Below are 20,273 nucleotides of genomic sequence, written 5' to 3'. Positions count from 1 at the left end.
CTAACAGTTTTTCCAAGTTCTGCATTTGACCTCTGGATTTATGCTTTTTTATTTGTGGTTATTTAAAAAATTATTTTGTAGCTAAATTTATCATTTTTTTTTTCTTTTATACCTTCTGACTTCTTCTATTACAAACTTAGAAAAATCTCCTGTTCTTATTACAAAATTACAGAAATTTTCAATACAAATTCTCCTAGTTTAGTACTTTTGTCTTTATTTTCTGAGACACTGCTTAACAATCCATTTTTGCATTTGCTAATGGCTTATGCAATTTCAAATTTTCAGATATTTTTCACAATAATTTTGAAGATAGCTATTATGATCTTACTTTACAGATGAGGAAAATGAGGCTCTGAAAATTAAAACTATAGAGTTGAAATGCAGTAAAACTAGAATTTTAACCCAAGTTTGTTCTGGTCACACTGATTCCTTGACTTAAAGATGTACAATTATCTTTATTTTTATTTGCACAAATTTAAGGAGTACTAAAGTCATATTGTTACATGGACATTTTGCATAGTGTGAAGTCTGGTCTTTTAGCATATCCATCACCTGAATTATATATATTCCATCACCTGAATTACAAACATTGTACTCATTAAGTAATATCTCATCATCCACTTCCCTCCCACCCTTCCAAGTATCCAGTGTCTATAAGTTTGCACTCTATATCCATGTATACACCTTATTTAGCTCCCATTTATAAGTGAAAATATTCAGTATTTGTCTTTCTGAGTTGTTTCACTGAGATAATGGCCTCATGTTCCACTCATGTTGCTGAAAATGACACTGCATGCCCTGCACTGTAGGATAGAAATTCTCTGAATGAAAATAACATTCAGAAGATGGTTATCTGGTCTTCCCAGTAAGGAATACACGTGGAGGATCCAAGATATATTAAATTCATTTGTCCGCATTTTAAAGACTCCAGGTTAAGCATTTGGGAAATAATTATCTAAAGTATGGAGACATTTATATAGATAAAGGAAGGTGGTGGCCAGTGAGGTGGTACCCACCTGGATCTGATGGAGAGATCATTTAGTTTGTTTCAGAGCTGGAACTCTGGGACAAAATGAAACATAAATTGAAGAAAGAAAGCAGATCCTTCCAGGGGCTGTTAGAATAGTTTAGGGGTGTTCTGATGATGGCCTCAGCTACGGCTAGGTAATAGGAAACATCAAGAGGTAATGGTTGATGAACAGTGGAGAAAGGAGAAGAATGAGTTACAAGATTCCTTGGATGCTGCATTCTCTGTTGGAATAGCTGCAGGTACACTAACCAAAACAGAGACCCTAATGATGATGATGAAAAGAGTTCAGCCAATATTAATTGGGTAGATTTTGCAAGGCACTGATTTAGATACTCCACCCATATTTAGCCCTCATAACCCTATAAGGTAGGTACAATTTATTACTCCTATTTTATAGATAAGAAAATTGAGGTACAATGAGGTAATTAACTTGAAAAGATCATAAAGGTCAGAGAAGGTCTTACTTTTAACCTGTAGCAGATGGACCAAAACAGGATGTGGAAAGGGATTCTTGGGAGTTCATGAAAGTAGATTAAGAAAGGACAGAAATAGGGTATCTGCTTATCTCTTCTTTCTCAAAATAATTAAGCTATGTTTTACCCATGAATCCCAACAATTGTTTTCCCTGCATATATCCTTTAGAAAGTACATTTTGGAATCTCATTTATAAGTAAGAGTGTCATTCTAATATAAAAAGTGCCATGAAGATGAAACCAGATGCAATATGATTTTTAAAAACTGAGGATATTTCCCCCAAAGACCTAATAATACCAAATGCTTTCTTACAGCATACAAATAAACAATCTTTCACAAGTGACTCTTAGTAGTCTATACCAACTGAATCAAAATAATACTTTGGATAAGCCATTTATAGGAGAAATGTATTCAGAAGAAAAGAAAGTATATTAATAGCAGGGGTTGTTTAAAATGTTCAGATGGAAATACATCCCATGCTCATGGTTAGGAAGAATCAGTATCGTGAAAATGATCATACTGCCCTAAATAATTTATAGATTCAATGCTATCCCAATCATGCTACCATTGACTTTCTTCACAGAATTGGAAAAAAACACCTTAAACTTCATATGGAACTAAAAAGGAGCCCACATAGCCAAGACAATTCTAAGCCAAAAAAACAAAACTAGAGGCATCATGCTTCCTGACTTCAAACTATATTAAAAGGCTACAGTAATCAAAACAGCAAGATACTGGTACCAAAACAGAGATTATAGACCAATGGAACAGAACAGAGACCTCAGAAATAATACCACACATCTACAACCATCTGATCTTTGACAAATCTGACAAAAACAAGCAATGGGGAAAGGATTCCCTATTTAATAAATGGTGCTGGGAAAACTGGCTAGCCATATGCAGAAAACTGAAACTAGATCCCTCCGTACACCTTACACAAAAATTAACTCCAGATGAATTAAAGATTTAAACATAAGACCTAACACCATAAAAAAACTTCATGACTAAAACACGAAAAGCAATGGCAACAAAAGCCAAAATAAACAAATGGGATCTAATTAAACTTAAAAGCTTCTGCACAGCAAAAGAAACTATCATTAGATTGAACCAGCATTTAACAGAATGGGAAAAACATTTTTGCAATCTACCCATCTGACAAAGGGCTAATATCTGAAATCTACAAAGAATTTAAACAAATTTACAAGAAAACAACAAACTACCTTATCAAAAAGTGGGTGAAGGATATGAATAGACAATTTCCAAAAGAAGACATTTATGCAGCCAACAAACACATGAAAAAAAGCTCATCATCACTGGTCATTAGAGAAATGCAAATCAAAACCACATTGAGATACCATCTCATGCCAGTTAAAATGGCAATCATTAAAATATCAGGAGACAACAGATGCTGGAGAGGATGTGGAGAAATAGGTTTTACACTGTTGGTAGGAGTATAAAATAGCTCAACCACTGTAGAAGACAGCGTGGCGATTCCTCAAGGATCTAGAAATAGAAATAGCAATTGACCCAGCAATCCCATTATTGGGTATATACCCAAAGGATTATAAAACATTCTATTATAAAGACACATGCACACATATGTTTACTGTGGCACTGTTCACAATAGCAAAGACTTGGAACCAACCCAAATGCCCATCAATGATAGACGGGATGAAGAAAATGTGGCACATACATACCATAGAATACTATGCACCCATAAAAAAGAATGAGTTCATGTCCTTTGCAGGGACATGAATGAATCTGGAAACCATCATTCTCAGCAAACTGACACAAGAACAGAAAACCAAACACTGCATGTTCTCACTCATAAGTGGGAGTTGAACAATGAGAACACACAACACAGGGAGGGGAACATCACACACTGTTAGGGCCTGTTAGGGGGTGGGTGGGGGACTAGAAGAGGGATAGCAGGGAGTGGAGGGATTAGGGAGGGATAGCATTAAGAGAAATACCTAATGTAGATGACGGAGTGATGGAAGCAGCAAACCACTATAGCACGTGTATACCTATGTAACAAACCTGCACATTCTATGCATGTACCCCAGAACTTAAAGTACAATAAAGTTTTTTAAAAATAATATGCTGTGAGAAAGCCAATTTATATCATTTATCTTCAAATATTCCTTCTCACAAGAATGATAACCAAATGATCAGTAGCATCTGTGGACTATAACCTAATTGCCAAGCCAAGTGATTTCCATGCATTATCTTCTAATTTAATCCCCACAAAAGTCTGCAAGACAGAAATTGATAGTCTTCCCATTTTATAAATTTGGAAATAAAGTCTTGGTGAAGTTAAAATAATTTCTCAGATCTTCCAGTTGCACTGAAATGCAGCTTCAGCATTCAAATTTGGGCTGACTCCACAGCCTGTTGGTTCCGCATTAGTTCAAGCAAAGGAAAACGTGTTCAACAATTATTTTCTCAGACCTATTTTAAATGTCACTGTCGCTTGTTAGAAGAAAGCCCTTATTTAAGCAAGGGCATGTTCTTACAAAGAAGTACGTTAGCTGGTTATTTTTGTATGCTGTGAATACTGACTGGCATGCGTTCTTTAGATTCACATCTATTTTCTCTCTCAAAATTTCTGCAGATAAGTTACTTCGAATTCACAGTATTTTTCTCTGCAAGCGGTCAAAAGTTATTTAAACTTAAAACACAATATCTGATTTATACTAGGGAGGATGTCAACCATACCTTTTTGACTTAAAAGGATAAAAATTAATGTCTCTTTCTCTTTCATTTCTCCCTTTCTTGCATTTTCTTTAGTATGACAGACATTCTTGAAGATGCACTTAACTATATTCACAACTGCCTAAAGATGCTTCTTAGAAGTGTCAGATAGGTGTGCATGACACGTAATGTTTTTGTACAATCCTTTCCATTTCTTACACAGCCTCACTTTGTAATTTGTGGGAGCACGTGGCCAGAGAAATCAGATACAGACATGGGAACATTTGGAGAGCCTGGAAATGCCATAAGGCATCTTCTCCTTCTGATGAAACTACCGTGTGCCTTCTGTTTTCCGAATATAATTTTCATCTTCTCCTGTGCAACAAACAGGATTGAACTCACTACTTCATCCAACCAAGCTTCAATTTTCTGAATGTCAAGTAATAAATTAGTATAGGAGTCATGATTAAAGCCCTGATCACAAATCCTTTTTCTGCTTCTTGATTGGTATGCATTTCCTCACTTATTTCATGAGTCAATATAATTTTCCTTTTCACCCAACCACTTGCAGTGCTTCCCAGTTTACACCATAAGTTGCTTTTATGAAGATCCCATTCACAACATCAAATGAGCCATTTGTCATCTTGTTTTTGTTTTTCTAATGTAATCTCATTGTCATTTAGACTTGACATTTCAGAGACTTGAACTTCAATGCACTGTACTATTACTCAAAGTTGCCTGGGGACAAGTGCTGAGCTGTGCTTTTCCCCCATGATTCAAGGAAGAACATTATTCTTCTTTCTTTATTGCTCTAGTCTTCTACTCTACACTTCCACAAATCACTATAATTTGTACCACACAGTACACTATCAGCACAAATCACGATAATTTGTACCGCACAGTACACTATCTGCAGGAGGTGTCCTGTAACAACTTCAGAAATGGCTATTATGTTATAAATCATTGTGCTGTTTTGGCATAAAATGTTAACTTAGGTAAATATACATTGTAGTGCATTTTTTCTCCAGGAAACTATTAGCTACATTTTTATGGTTCAGAAGAGAAGCCTGTTACCAGTTATACCCTTCCAGGTTTTTTGTTGTTGTTGCTGCTGTTGTTTGAAACTATTTTATTACTTGTTAGACACAATGTCTTTGAACAAAAAAAATGCCTGTGTGTTTGTTATGTGTTAGTAAACCATAGGTCACATACAGTGGTAACTAATGACCCTTTAAATATTTTTATCATTTTGTTACATGGTATCTGCAACCAACATAGGACAGATTTATGAGTAATGGCAAATGGCTTAGTTGAAGCAAATCTCTGACTTTAGTAGGTCAAATATGAGAGGAACAGCTACCCAGAGAAATCTGGCTGAAACATAACTTAGAAACATATCAACTCTGATGCTTTCTCTATTTTCTGTGATTTATCAAATTGGCCTTCAAAATTGTGTGCAAGATTCTTAAAAAAAAAAAAATTCTAGCTGTTTTTCAGAGCTTGAACTGCTGCTTTCTCTATCACCCACCTTAGTCAGGGTTTGATCAGAGAAGCAAAACCACTAGGAGATACATGAAATAAGGGATTTGTTATAGAGATTTGAGCTTACACAGTAACACAATACAAATCCATTCCATCATCCCATTGCTGATCTTTTAACTTATCTAATTTCCACTTTTTTTCTAAACAGACTCCCTAAACATATTAAGAGAAACTACCAAATCACCATCCAAGAAACATTCAGGAAAAAAGAACAGTAACACCATTCAAAATAGTATCTGAATACCAACTCCTGTATATTTCTTTTAAATTCTTAGTAAAATAGTCATAAAAATACTTTAAGAGACAAAATGTTTAGTATCAAAAATTAAGAGCAATAGACAACATAATGGCAAAATCTGAGAGAATTCTGTGCAAATTTTAAAGCATGTGGAATAGGACTTATGAGAATCCTGTTGAGTCCTAACTCCTGGTACTTCAGGATATGATCTCCTTGTTTGTAAAGAAAGTATTTACAGATATAGTCAAGTTAAAATGAGGTCTGTAATGTGGTCCCTAATCTAATATGACTGGTATCATTATAAAAAGGGGAAATTTAGACATAGAGACAGTCACAGAGGGAAGATGATGTGAAGACACACAGGGATGGCTAGATGTGGTAGCTCACGCCTGTAATCCCAGCACTTTGGGAGGCCAAGGTAGGAGGATCACCTGAGACCAGGTGTTTGAGATCAGTCTGGGCAATCTAGCAAGACCCCATCTCTATAATTTTTAAAAAATTAGCCAGGCACAGTGACACACACCTTCAGTCCTTAGTTGAGCCCAGGAGTGTGAGGCTACAGTAAGCCAAAATCACACCTCTGCACTCCAGCCTGAATCACAGAGTGAGACCCTGTCTCAAAAAAAAAAAAAAAAAAAAAAAAAAAAAAAAAATTAACCATGTGACTAGAGTGATGTACCTATAAGCCAAGACGCATCAAGGATTGCCAGCAAACACCAGAAGCCAGAAGAAGTAAGAAGAAACTCTCAGAGCCGTCAGAGAAAGCATGGCACTGCTTACACCTTGATTTCGGATTTCTAATCTCCAGAACTATAAAACACCCAGCGTCTGTTGTTTTAAGCCATCTGGTGTTTGGTATTTGGTGATAGCAGCCCTTAAAAACTAATATACTACTTTTGCCTCGTTTCATAGCGTAATTTATAATATGCTTTTAATCCAGCTCTTTTTAATGTATTCTGCACCCTATGCAGGCTAGGTATGCAAATGGTACCAGAGGCCCCTATGAGCACCCATCCCTTTCTTCATCAGTTCTGCTCTCTCTCTCTCTTTTTCTCTCTCTTTTTGCCCCCTACTAGCTTCTCAGTCCAAATTTGGCTCTTTCACAAGTAGCTCATCTCTGGAATCTTACCCCATCCCTGCCCTTGCTCCCCTCTTAAGGACAGGCTACTTTGCACTTGTCCACTGATTCTGTGTACCATAAAGCTGGGACACCAAGTGTTCTTGCTGCCCCTTGCCTCGTCCACACCTAGTTCAGAAAACAGTATCATAAGAAGATAGAAAGACCCCAATAAAACATTTATCTAGATAACTTACATTTTAAAGCACCAAAACATTTTTAAATATTTCACAATTTTAAATGGAAGTTTAAAATATTAGCTAATTAATTAATATTAACTAATTAATAAGTTGAGAGGAGTTGCTGCTGAATAGATGTTTTGACTTGTTGATTCAGGATTATCATCAAGATACTACAGGGCTACAATAGTGCCTCAGCAAGCTATTGAGATATATACATCTGTCAGAACTTATCAAATGGACTCATTCTTTAATTTTAGATAATTCTGACTTTAGTACTTTTAATTTGGTCAGTGATTGTATGGCATCGTAAATGTGGCAACTCTTTCCTTCTCATTTGTTTCTTCTAATCAGCACTGTCCAAATCATCTCACTAGCATTACATTTGTGAGCATTAAGATGCACAGCTACAATCCTCCTTCAAGGGAAGACCTGTTGATCCAGCAACAGGTTTAGTCTAGTGGCAAAAAATGCTGCCTTTCCCAAGGGCACACTGTTCTCCTGGAGCTTATGTTCAGAGACAGACACACACACACACACACACACACACACACACACACACAGAGTACACCCTTACCTCCAGTTTCGTTTTTCATGGTTTCATTTACCCACCAGCAACTGTGGTATGAAAATATTAAATGGAAAATTCCAGAATTCTAAAATAAACAATTTATATATTTTAAATTGCATGTCTTTCTGAATAGAGTGATTAAATCTCACACAATCCCACTCCATTCCATCTGGGACATGAATCATCCCTTTGCCCAACATATCACTGCTATATAAACTCCCCACCCAATGGTCATTTAGTAGCCACCTTGGTTACCAGATAGATAGTTCACAAGAAGAAGGGTAAGTACAACCTAATAAGATACTTTGAGAGAAAGACCACATTCACATAACTTTGCATTATAGTATAACATATAATACTGTTTTATTTAAGTATTACTTATTGTTGTTAATCCTTACTATATCTAGTTTATAAATTAAACTTTATCATAGGTAAGTATGTATAGGATAAAAGTTACCAGTGGTTTGATCCACCAGCGGTCTTGGAATCCATACACAGTAGTCTCCCCCACTCCATGAATGAGAGGGTACTGCTGTAGATGGCTATGTGTATGTATGTATGTATGTATATCATACATAGGTATGTGAGATAAGATATATTATCAATCCAAATGGTGGGTTAGCTGTTTAAGAAAGCCTAAAGTTCCCAAAATCTCACGAGAACCCTTGCTATTATACTTGGTGAAATCTATCTTTTTAAAGATAGTAACTACTATTTTTGTATGTATTTTCATCACAATTTGACTTTTGTGTCAGGTGCTTCTTAGCAAATTGGAATGATGTAATATTCAATTATGCCTTTTTAATGAGTAACTAAGGCTATGATATTTAACTTTAAACTCAAATGTACTTCTTTCTTGAACAATGAAAATGAATTATGTGCTGAAACTTGCTGTCTTCCACTTAGCCATGCTGTGGCTTCACAACGAAATGGAGAGAGACACTTGGCACCTATTACTATTGTCCTATTGCAATGCAGATACATTAACGTACAGCAGTATTTTTCTTAGATTGTTAACTGCTCAAAAGGAAAATGAGAAATCACTTGCTACATTTTTTTTTAAATACAGAGTCTTGCTAGGCTGGAATACAGTGGTGCAATCTCAGCTCACAGCAACCTTTGCCTCCTGAGTTCAAGTGATTCTCATACCTCAGCCTCCTGAGTAGCTGGGACTACAGGGACACACCACCATGCCTGGCTACATTTTGTATTTTTAGAAGAGATAGGGTTTTACCATGTTGCCCAGGCTGGTCTCGCAATTGCCTCAAGAGATCCATCTGCCCCAGCCTCCCAAAGTGCTGTGACTACATGTGTGAGACACCGTGCCTGACCTCACTTGCTTTTAAAAGTTTTATATACAGCTGCATGTAATTAGATCTTAAAGTTTCTTGGGTATGATGATGATGATGATGGCTATAAGTGTTTTGAGAGAGCTACATGGCAAGGAAAAAATAAGTGAGCCTGTATTAGCATCAGTCATTGCTCAGAATGTATTAGTATACGAATCACTTAAAACCTTAAACAGATTCTCAATTTTATACTCACTTACTTCATATTAAATTATACTTATTGAACTGAAATCAAATCTAAGCCATGTTTTAAGCCCCAAATTTAGAATACCACATATATATTTTAAGTTTCAAAAGCAGGTGCTCTGGGGAAAATATCATAAAAATTTTTCAAAGAAAAATGCTAGTTCAATACTGTCTTGACTAAACATTGAAAAAGACTGTCAAGCTGAAGAGCTGACTGATGATGACCCCATTTGAGATGTCTGTTCTTAGCTATATTTTCAAAAGCATCAAAGTCATTCTACAGTCTCTTGGTAAATTGTCAAAACTGTCTGGAATTGCTGTTACGTTCCAGCCACATCTGTCTATTCATGAAAAGTTAAAACAAAAAAAAAAAAACTACCAACAAACTTAGGCCATCAGATTTAAGTTCTTATCAAAAGGAAGCCATTGTATATTTTTTCTTTCCCTAGAGGATTTATGGTTTTAGTGAATTGTCTGAATTACACTCGCCACAATAACAGCAAGTTTCAGAATGGGTTAAAACATCAGAACAAATATCTGAGGCAAATGAGAATCCAACCAATATACAATTTTAGGTTAAAAGAGATTATGTCATGAGACTTCATGGTTTTAGAATTACCACTTATAGACAAACTGATCTAATAGGCATTGCACTACTTTTCAGAACTAGAATATCTTCATAACAAACATGTACCTAAGAAGTACTTAATTTTGGATTGAAACTATATAGGTGGAAAAAATATTAAATATGATAAGTCTTATTTTTCTCAATACAATCCAGGGAATATTACAGCAGGAAAGTTGTTAAAGGAGGAGTAGAAACAGAAGTTCTTTCCATGGGTTGAGGTAGAAAGATATGGAAACTTGCAGGTTGAGCAGGCTACAAGGGAATGGCTATTTAGACAAGAGTTTGCACCACAAGGACTCAAAACATGTCAAATAGATTTATTTATTAGCACAAGGTTCCAACAATGGAACCCAAGACTTCTGAAGAAACTTCTTATAACCAAGTTCACACTGCTCTCTGTATAGTAGTTACATGGCAGTGCAACTGAGGCCAACTCACTCACTGACACACTCACAATCATTTGTATAATGGAATATTGAAAATGTTTGATTTTATGATGCCATCTATGACTACTGTTGAAATAACTGAAAGTATCCAAGAGAATGATAGCTTTAATTAACTATGTGTATCAATAATGCCCATGACTTTAAATATGTGGACCTCTTTCTTCTTTTATGTTTTCAATGTATGATTCTGATCCTGGGAAACAGATCAGCCTTCCTCCAATTCTAAACAATATTCTTCATGTAGGAGTAGAAGGCTGGAATAAATTTAAGGTAAAAATGCTATTATTCAGGGCTGGTCAGGCATGTCTTCAAAGAATTTGATAAAGAATATTTGTTTAAAAATATTTCTTTCCTATACCAATTACTGTATTATTTTCATAGGTGAACATAAACATAGCAAAACACAAATGAGCATCTGAACTTTCAGAATAATTTAATTAAAGATGTAATCACTCTTTTCTGTACATAATCTGACTTTCTGTTAATATTTGTACCTATTTAAATTATAATTTTATGACATAGTAAAGTGAAGAAATAAAATTGTCCTTAAGTATTCAAGGAACTATCACTACCCACATACATTAGTGTGTGTTATGTCCACAGTTACGATTGATCTGATGCTTTGGGTCAAGAATTAAACTGCTGAAATAAGCACCACCAAGGAAAAAGTGATAGCGAATTTGCAATCTACTCGTTATTGTAAAATGGGGAACAAGGTTAGGTCCCTGGGATGACTGGGGTGGGGCATGTGGTGAAACTCAGTTGTGGCATAAATCAGAACAAATGACTTGGTTGTTAATGACAGCCAAAAAATTAGCAGACAAAAGTACACAACTGACATGAGAGAGAATCAAAAGCAGATAAGGTATAGAGAAAGGGCTAGTATTGCAGTTAGGAGAACAAGTTCACTGCTACCCGAAGAGCCAAGTTAGGTACAAAACAAGGCCACAGGAAAATGTAAGATGTTAGCTTGTCTCTAGGAGAATATTTTTTCTGAAATGATGAGAACAGATTATGACTACTATCTTCAGAGGCCTAATTGAACTGATGCTTTTCTGTGGAGGACCCCTATGGGACAAGAGAATCACTTCCAATACCTTACAGGCAATTAGGGCCACATGGTCTTGCCTAAAACTCTTTGACGTCATTTCTTATTTCTTGTTATGTCTTGACTAGGACTCGCTCTTCAGAGAAGTAGGCTCCCCTTTGGCCCAGGGCAAGTCAAAAAATGTCATCCACAAGCCAAAGCCTAGAACTGGGGACCCCAAGAGCCTGCTTGATGCTCTATAGCTCTGTGGCCAAGCTGGTACATAAGGTACAAACAAAGGCCCCTTTTATTTTCCTTCTACTTAAGCAGAAGCAGCCTCTCCTCATAGCCACAACAGCTGAGTCTCACCTGAAGCCAGTGAGTCTCAGACTCATACAATGCCACTGAGTACTACTTCAGTATCACTGCTGGTTATTGAGAGTTTAAGGGCTCTTTAGTCAGCAGCTGTTGGATCCTGCCAGGAGTAGGTCCTTCCCTTTAAGGCAGCACGTTCTCTTCTGGCCCACGGTGTGTCTAGAAATGTCTTCTGGGAGCTAGAGCTTGGGAAGGGGACCTCACAGTTCTGACTGGTGCTGTATCCTACTGTGGCGGAGCCAGTATCCAAGATCAAGACAAAGTCCTCTTAACTTTCCCTCTCCTCTGCTCAAGCGGAAGGAAGGGGTCTCATTTGGAGCCACAGCTGTGCCGCCTGAGGTTGGGAGAGGAGTGATGCAAGCACTCCCTTAGCCAGCCGGCTGGTGTCTCAATAGGTCATGTGATCCCCAGGTCCACAGGCTCTGAGCCCAGTTTGGTACTAGGAAGTTGCAGTTCTTGTGTCCTAGACTACCTTTCAAGTTTATGGCCCCAGAGTATTTTAGCTTGAAGTGGCAAGGCTTGCTGGAACTCAAATTCTGACCACTGGGATGGATGATTCTCCTCCAGGTAGGGCTGTTTTAAATATGCCCTTTGAGGACAAGCACCAACTGAGTTCAGCCCAGTTTCACTTTCTGTTGTGACCAGGCAGCACTGAGTTCAATGTAATGTCTCAAATTGCTGCTCTCTCCTTCTCCAAAACACAGACTCTCTCTCTATGCCACACAACCACTGCCAACGAATGGCAGAGAGATGACATTTGTCATTCAAGACTCTCTTTCCTACCTTTTTCAGTGCCTCTTTAAACACTATGAAGTTAAAACCAGATACTGTGAGAGCTCCCCTGATTTTTGGTTCTTATGATGATAATTTTTTGCGTGTAGATAGTTGTTAAATTTGGTGTTTCTTCATGAGGGATGATCAGTGGAATCTTCCATTTGGCCATCTTGCTCTGCCCCTCCTGCCCATATTCTAATTGGGTTTTTGTTTTCTTACTATTGAAATGTCGGAGCTCCTTATTTTTACTATAAACTCCTTATCAGATGTACGGTTTGGAAATATATTCTCCCACTTCATAGGTTGTCTTTTTGCCCTGTTGATTGTTTCCTATGTTACTCAGAAGCTTTTTAGTTTAATGTAATCCCACTTGTCTATTTTTACTTTTGCTGCCTGTACTTTTGAAGCCATATCCAAAAAATTATTGTTCATATCAATAGGCCTTTATTAAGTAATATAGCAGTACTGTTTTACATGCACAGATGCTCCCTTACTTACAGTTGGGGTTATGTCCAAACAAACCCATGTAAAGTCCAGACATCATAAACTGGGAACCATCTGTATATAATACCTGACAGTTTACAAAGTGCTTCCACCAACATAAACCTACTCTATCATCATAGTCATTCTAAAGTAAATTTAATTTTAATCATTCAACTAGTGCAACTTCTTCTCTAACACAGACCATGACTTCCAAACAACATCGAGTATAATGCAGAGCACAAACAAGAATGGCCTAGCAAAAGGAAGCAGAACGTTAAATGAATATAAGCATTTGCTAAAAGAATCAAAGAGAAAAAGTGTTTTAAAGAGGATCAGAAAAGACATGAATTTCATCTAAGATAAAAATAAGATATGAAGGTATACTATGTGTCACAGACTCGATGTGTCCTACATGAATTTATATGTTGAAGCCCTAACTCCCAGTGTGCCTTTATAAGAAGATGCTAAAGACAGCTCTCTTCCTTGCTCGCTCTTTCTCTCTCTCTCTCTTCTCTCTATATCTCTCTGTCTCTTTCCCCCACTATTTGAGGAAACAAACAGAAGCCAGGAAGAGAGCCCTCTCTGTAAATCAATTCTGTTGGACCTTGATCTGGGACTCCTAGCCTCTTGAACTGTAAAGAAGTAAATTTCTGTTGTTTAACAACTCAGTCCATGGTATTTGGTTATAGCCACTCAAGCAGACTAATACAGCATGTTTTCCAGAAAAATAAGTGAGAGAGAAGAAAACAAGAGACCGTTGTTAACCCAAAGTTCAGAAATTCCATTTGTCAAAAACTCTTCAATTTCCTATTATACGATTGCAACATGACAAAAGTAGAAGAATCGTAAAAATAACTATTTAAAAGAAATGAATTGACAATTTTGACCAGAAATTTAAAAAAATTAAATGTTGGATTTTTCTTTATTTTGCATTCAAAAGGAAGATACTAGCAATTTTAGAACAAACTGAGACAGGTTGTCTAAGTTTCACGAAAAATTGAAAAGTTGTCACAGACAAGTGTTTGAAAAATCTATATTTTAGAGTTTTTTTCTAACTAACGATGTAAGGTGATCAATGAAAATATATTCCATGGCTCCAGAAGAAAAAGAAATGGAAGATATATCTCTATTAGAATATGGCAATCTCTTTCCTATTCCCCAAATACGTGATCAAGTCCAGACTATATCACTCCCTCTAGAAATCTCCTCTGTCTTTGTCATTGACGGGGTTATCAACATCTATTTGAACACAGATCCAGATTCTCTCTGCCCAAGAGTTGGTTCTCTGGGTAACTGAAACTTTAACTGCCTTTCACTAGGGCATGCTCACCAAACACCCACCTTGGGTAAATACTGCACACATGAAGCTGCCCCATGAAGGCTATGAATATGAAAGCTAAGAAATATACCTTTCGATGGTTTGTTCAAAAAAGACCCTACTGTGGCTACTTCTTTCTCACAGTTCTTTTTGTCCTCCTATGTCCCCAATAAGAAACTAATAATTCTCTTTTCCTAGGGTCACTAGTCCTTTTCTATCATTTGAACAGATGGACGGCCTAATACAATAGTGTTAAACTCAACTGAATAAAACTGATGTAATAAAAATCTTCAGTTCTTTCTTGGACAATAAATAAATCACAGGGTGGCCATTCATTGATGTGGTTTTCTCTCCATTAACTCGTGACCCTTGGAGTAAATCATCCCACTTTTTCCTCTTGGCTGGATGTTGGTAGCTCAATAACTATGTTCTACACAGGACCTGCAACACTCTCTAAAGAGTAAGGGTGACAAATGCCATCCCAACAATAACCATAATGCTCAAGTCTGAAAGATTTATTCCAATGTAGCCCATAATTAAGAGGAGAACTGTCCTGTATTACTAGATTATAAATAAAAATAATCTGTGATATTTTCACACATTATCCTTCTCACCACTGTCCTTCTCACCACTGCCTCATCTAATTTCCTCTTTCCCAAGGTGAACAGTTGTACTTAATATAGTTATTGTAATGAAAGCTTTCCATTCTTACTGACAAAAGTCTTACAGTCTCTTCATATAATTTGTATTATATGCAACTTTTAAATAAGGCTGAAGATAATAAGTGATTTTGTCTAGACAAAACTCTTACATCACAGAAGGCAGAAAGGAACAGGGTAAAGAAAATGAGTGTAGACTGTACCTGTTAATAATGAGTAACACTGAGTCCTTATACATGTTTGAACCAGATGAATCAAATAAAGAGAAAGACATTTCCTGGTTGCTCAGTAAATACTGCATTGGATCATTAGAAGCATCATGATGACAGCATAGAAACATCTGTCAACCAATGCTTCCTAGTTCCCTCCCTCTTGCTCTAGAATTACATATACCCGAGGCTGAGTTCAGGGAAATGAACCACACTTCATTTTAATGACTCCTCTTTGACTCAAGTTTGCTGGGGATGGATGTAAAAACCATATAAAATTGATAGTTAGCCTAAAGGATAGAAGTATGGGAAGAAGTGTATCTTCACTGATAAAAACAGAAAAGGAATGCAATGTTTCACATTCAAATTCGGTATTGTTCATAACAGATAATTCCATTTTCAGATTAAGAAAGGTTATGAGTTTTATTTACATTGCAGGGTTTCTTTCCCTTGCAGGTTCTTGTATAACAGCCAAGGGAATTTCTTGACCTAAACTCACAATTTGGTTACTGGATTAATAAAAGGGAGAGTAAGAATCCTTAAAAACCATAGTTAATTTAAAATATCAGTGTAACCTGCACAACTTATTTGTCAATTCTCTTATCCATTTAAAAATTTCTGAGCCAGGTGCAGTGGCTCACATCTATAATCCCAGCACTTTGGGAGGCCGAGGCAGGTGGATTACCTGAGGTCAGGAGTTCAAGACCAGCCTGGCCAACATAGTGAAACCCTGTCTCTACCAAAAATAAAAAATTAGTTGGGTGTGGTAGCAGGTGCCTGTAGTCACCTGCAGGCTGAGGCAGGAGAATCACTTGAACCTGGGAGGTAGAGGTTACAGTGAGCCAAGATTGTGCCACTGCACTTCCAGCCTGGGACACAGAGTGATACTCTGTCTCAAAAAAAAAAAAAATTCTGTATGTCACTAAATTTTGTATTGATGATATACCTATTACATGCAATGACTAATCAACTTTATCGTACCCTTATGACTAATCAACTTTATCCCTCTACCCCTTGTTCCTCTCATTTGTAAAAATTTTCTCTTTCAATAGTGAACTCAAGTATCATTTTCTCTGCTTTGACATATGTAATTTCCTCTTTCTCAGACATGTAAGTTTTCCTCCATTAGGCTCTCATTGCATTGACCAAAACTCAAACACAGAACTTCCTTTATTTTATTCTATGTATTTCTCTCTCTGCAACTAGGCTGATTTCTCCTTAGTGCAGGTACCTTGTAATAATCATTAATTATTTATTTAACCTTGTTTCTACAGGGCAAAGTATAACGCCAGGTACATATTAAGTACTCAATAAATGTCTAATAAATGATTAATCGAATGTTAAGAAGTGGAATAAAATTAATCCTTCAGCTGTTTTGAATTATTTTAATCTATCACATCGATTTTTAGCTGACTGAAGTAAATGGCAAAAAGGAGGTCACTGCAAAAATCCGAAGAAATATTATTCTTCAAAATATCTGAGTAGTAGCTTATTCCTCTGAGATTTTTTCTGTAAGGATTGCTTTAGAGGGAAAGTTGGTATTTGGGAAGGGCTATTGGATAATCAGCATTTTCTTTACATTTCATAGTGATTTATTTATTTATGCATTCTTATTCCTGATTTATGCATCTGAGTCAATGAGTAAAACAATAAATATTCTGTCAGTATGGTTCTTGATCATATGCAACTGAAACAAATTCGAATTTAAAATAAAAGTAACTCATGGGAAGCATATTAGAAAGCTCACAGAATTGCTGGAAGGTCATGCTGAGAAGTGGGCAGGTGTCAAGGAGCTGCAGAGGAACAAGAGGCAGAAACCAAAGGATCAGGCAGAGCATAAAACAGTCTGGTGATTACTTTGTTGCTAACCTGAGCACTCTTCAAACTCCTACATTATTATCAAGATTTGTAGTTTTCTAGGTATTCATTTGACCTGGCTTATGTCATGGGCCCATTAACTGACAGGAGAAGGGGATTCTCAATACTTCAGCTTCCTGGTGTGCAGTCATCACCAGTACTACCTCCCACCAAGATTACTCATGATGAGAGGTAATTTTACAAAACAAAGACAGGGTGTCATTAGAAAGGAAAGCTGATGTTTGCCAGCCAGAAAAATCACAAATATTTCTACAAATATGTATTATATGCAACACCATCTTCAAGACATTGTGTAGGTATCAAAGATGAATGAGATATAAATTCTGTCATTCAGATGAATTAATTGCTTAAGAATCACACTGTATCACTATACCCTAAAAAGGATCAGAAAAATATTAGGTTGAACTGTTTTTCCTACCTAATAAGTACTCATTTTTTACTTATAAAAATGGCAATTTTATGTGATTCAATCTAAAATAGACTAAACAGCTAATAAATCACTAAATTATCATCTTGAGGGCTAATAGGCAGCTTATATTCTGTTTTTATTTTCCCCACCATTCTTCCCAAATTTATAATAGTTATGATAAATTAAGATGAGTGTGCAATGAGTGTCAATACTGGCCTCCATTTACCCAAGCATTCAGCTTTATTTCTGCTACCTAATAAAATTTCAACAGTACCTAGAAGTTAAAAACAAAATAATTGTACAGTGTATTTTATAACTGATATCAATAAAATGAATACATTTTAATGGAGTGAAAATAAACATAGATAATAGAAAGTAGACTATTTGGCTAATTGAAATTATTTCAAGAGAAAAACTTTTTATGACCACTATATAAATGCAATGGCTTCCAAGGCAATTTTCATGGAAAACAATTGTGCTAGATGATCAAGTTAGAGTAATACCCATAAGCAGATTTTTTTTCAGGATAATATAAATAGCAGAATAAATAAGAATCCAAAATAAAAGTACTGAATTGAATCAGGGATCAGCAACCTCCTAAACAATGTGCCAAAATGTCAAGCCCTACTCCTCGGGTCCTTCAGGACCATGGAGAGGGTGGTTACCATGCCAACATTTTGTAACAATGTTTCCATGCCAACTCGATTTGTCTTAATAAAAAGGTGTTGTTTTTTCCAATTCTTTCCTAGAGGTAACTCACTCAAGCAATGAACAGTGGACCTTGTCAAATATGGCGAAGTGGTGTTTGACAGTTATCTCTCCCCGCCCACAACTTGTTGCTGAATCGTGATCAATTTGACTCTAAACAAGATCAACTGATATATTTAATGCTGTAAATATTTTAAATGTGACTCAATGACAGATTCTCTGAGTTAGAGTATTCTTGTGTCTTGAAAGACTTAATGCAACTTTCTCAGATAATTTATTCTCCGAAACTTTTTTAAAAGGATGGGAGAGGACTTCTTTCTGAAAATGCATACATTTACGTATTTGGTTATAAGTGTTTTAAAGTACTGAACTTCTTTTCATTCTTTCAGGGATGAAATCTGGGTCTGTGTCAGGAGTTCTGAGATGGCCCTCAGGCTTGATGATTCACTAGAAAGATCACTAGATTTAGAAAGGATGTTATACTCAGTTATTCTTTATTACAGCAAAAGGATATCAATTGAAATCAACAAAGGAAAAAGGCTTATGAAGCTAACTCTAGGAAAAACAAAACACAAGCTTACAAGTGTCTTCTCTCAGTGAAGTTGACAGATGCATTTAATTCTCCTGGCAGCAATATGTGACAACATATATTTATTGACAAACCAGGGAATCTCACTCAAGCCTTGGTGCACAGGAGTTTTAGAGGGGGTTAGTGACATAGGCACGCAATACTTGCATAACTGACCTCAGCTAGACTCTAGCACCCAACAGATTAAACACAAATGTTCACCATAAATCATATTTTTGCATAAATTATCTGATCAAACTAGTATCTCATGCCCCAAGGCCTCAGGCATACTAAAACACTCATATCTAGCAGGTTATTCCAAGGGCTCTGAAGTCATCTCCTAAGAGCTGACCAAAGGTTCTTCCTAGAGACCAGCCATTCTTGGGAATGTGCAAAATGTGAGCCATCCTGGCCTGCTGAGTTAGCTCTTTCCTGAACAGGGTCTGTGTTTCTTCATAAGAGACTTACCAACTTTCTACAACTAAAACTCATCCTGCATTATCTTATAAAGTATTCACCCACCTAATATATAAATAACTTCTGAAAATCAGCAAGAAAGAGTCAGAAACCTCAATTTTTAAATTGACATGCAGATTTCTAATTGATATATGAAATCTATTTCCTTTTTTAATATGGTATAGTTTTAGCTGGGCACATAGCAAGACAATTAGATCCTACATTTCTTCTCTTGCAGTTAATTGTGACAATGTGACTAAGTTCTTTCCATTCAAATATACAATCATGAACTGCAAAACAACTGGAGCAATAAGGAACCACAAATATGACAGTGATCCCACAAGATTATAATGGGGGTGAAGAATTTTTATTACCTGGTGATGCTGTAGCAATCATAGTATTGTAGTGTAATGAGTTACTCTCATGTTTGTGGTGATGCTTGTGCTTGTGTTAACAAACCTACTGTGCTGCCAGTCATATAAACATATAGCACACCAGGTGCAGTGGCTCATGCCTATAATCCCAGCACTTTGGAAGGCCGAGGCAGACAGATCATGAGGTAAAGAGATCAAGGAATTTGAGATAGGCAAAACATGAGTATATTTATAGGCCAAGTTAAAAAAGAATGATTAAAGATGAAAATTTAAAATGCAACCTTTTAACATAAGGTCCTAAAGGAAAAGCAGGAGAGAATCACAACCTTGATAAGCAGTGAGGAAATGTCTTCTAGCCTAGTCAGATGACTATATAAATATGTTTGTTCTTTTGTTATGGAACTATGTCTGGTTTCTTAGAGTGAACTTCATCTGCTTGCAACATAGAAAAAAAAGGGTCATACCCTGAACCCACCATTATTTTCAAATCATGAATTATTAAAATTGTGAAGTGATTTTAGGAAGGATTGAGGCAGAAATATTGCTACTTCTTGGTGGTTCTATTACGCATTATATAAAAG

Source organism: Aotus nancymaae, unplaced genomic scaffold (genome assembly GCF_030222135.1).
Source record: "Aotus nancymaae isolate 86718 unplaced genomic scaffold, 86718_ANA_hifiasm-v0.15.2.pri h1tg000036l, whole genome shotgun sequence".
Taxonomy (NCBI): domain Eukaryota; kingdom Metazoa; phylum Chordata; class Mammalia; order Primates; family Aotidae; genus Aotus; species Aotus nancymaae.
Note: the sequence above shows the minus strand (reverse complement) of the source record.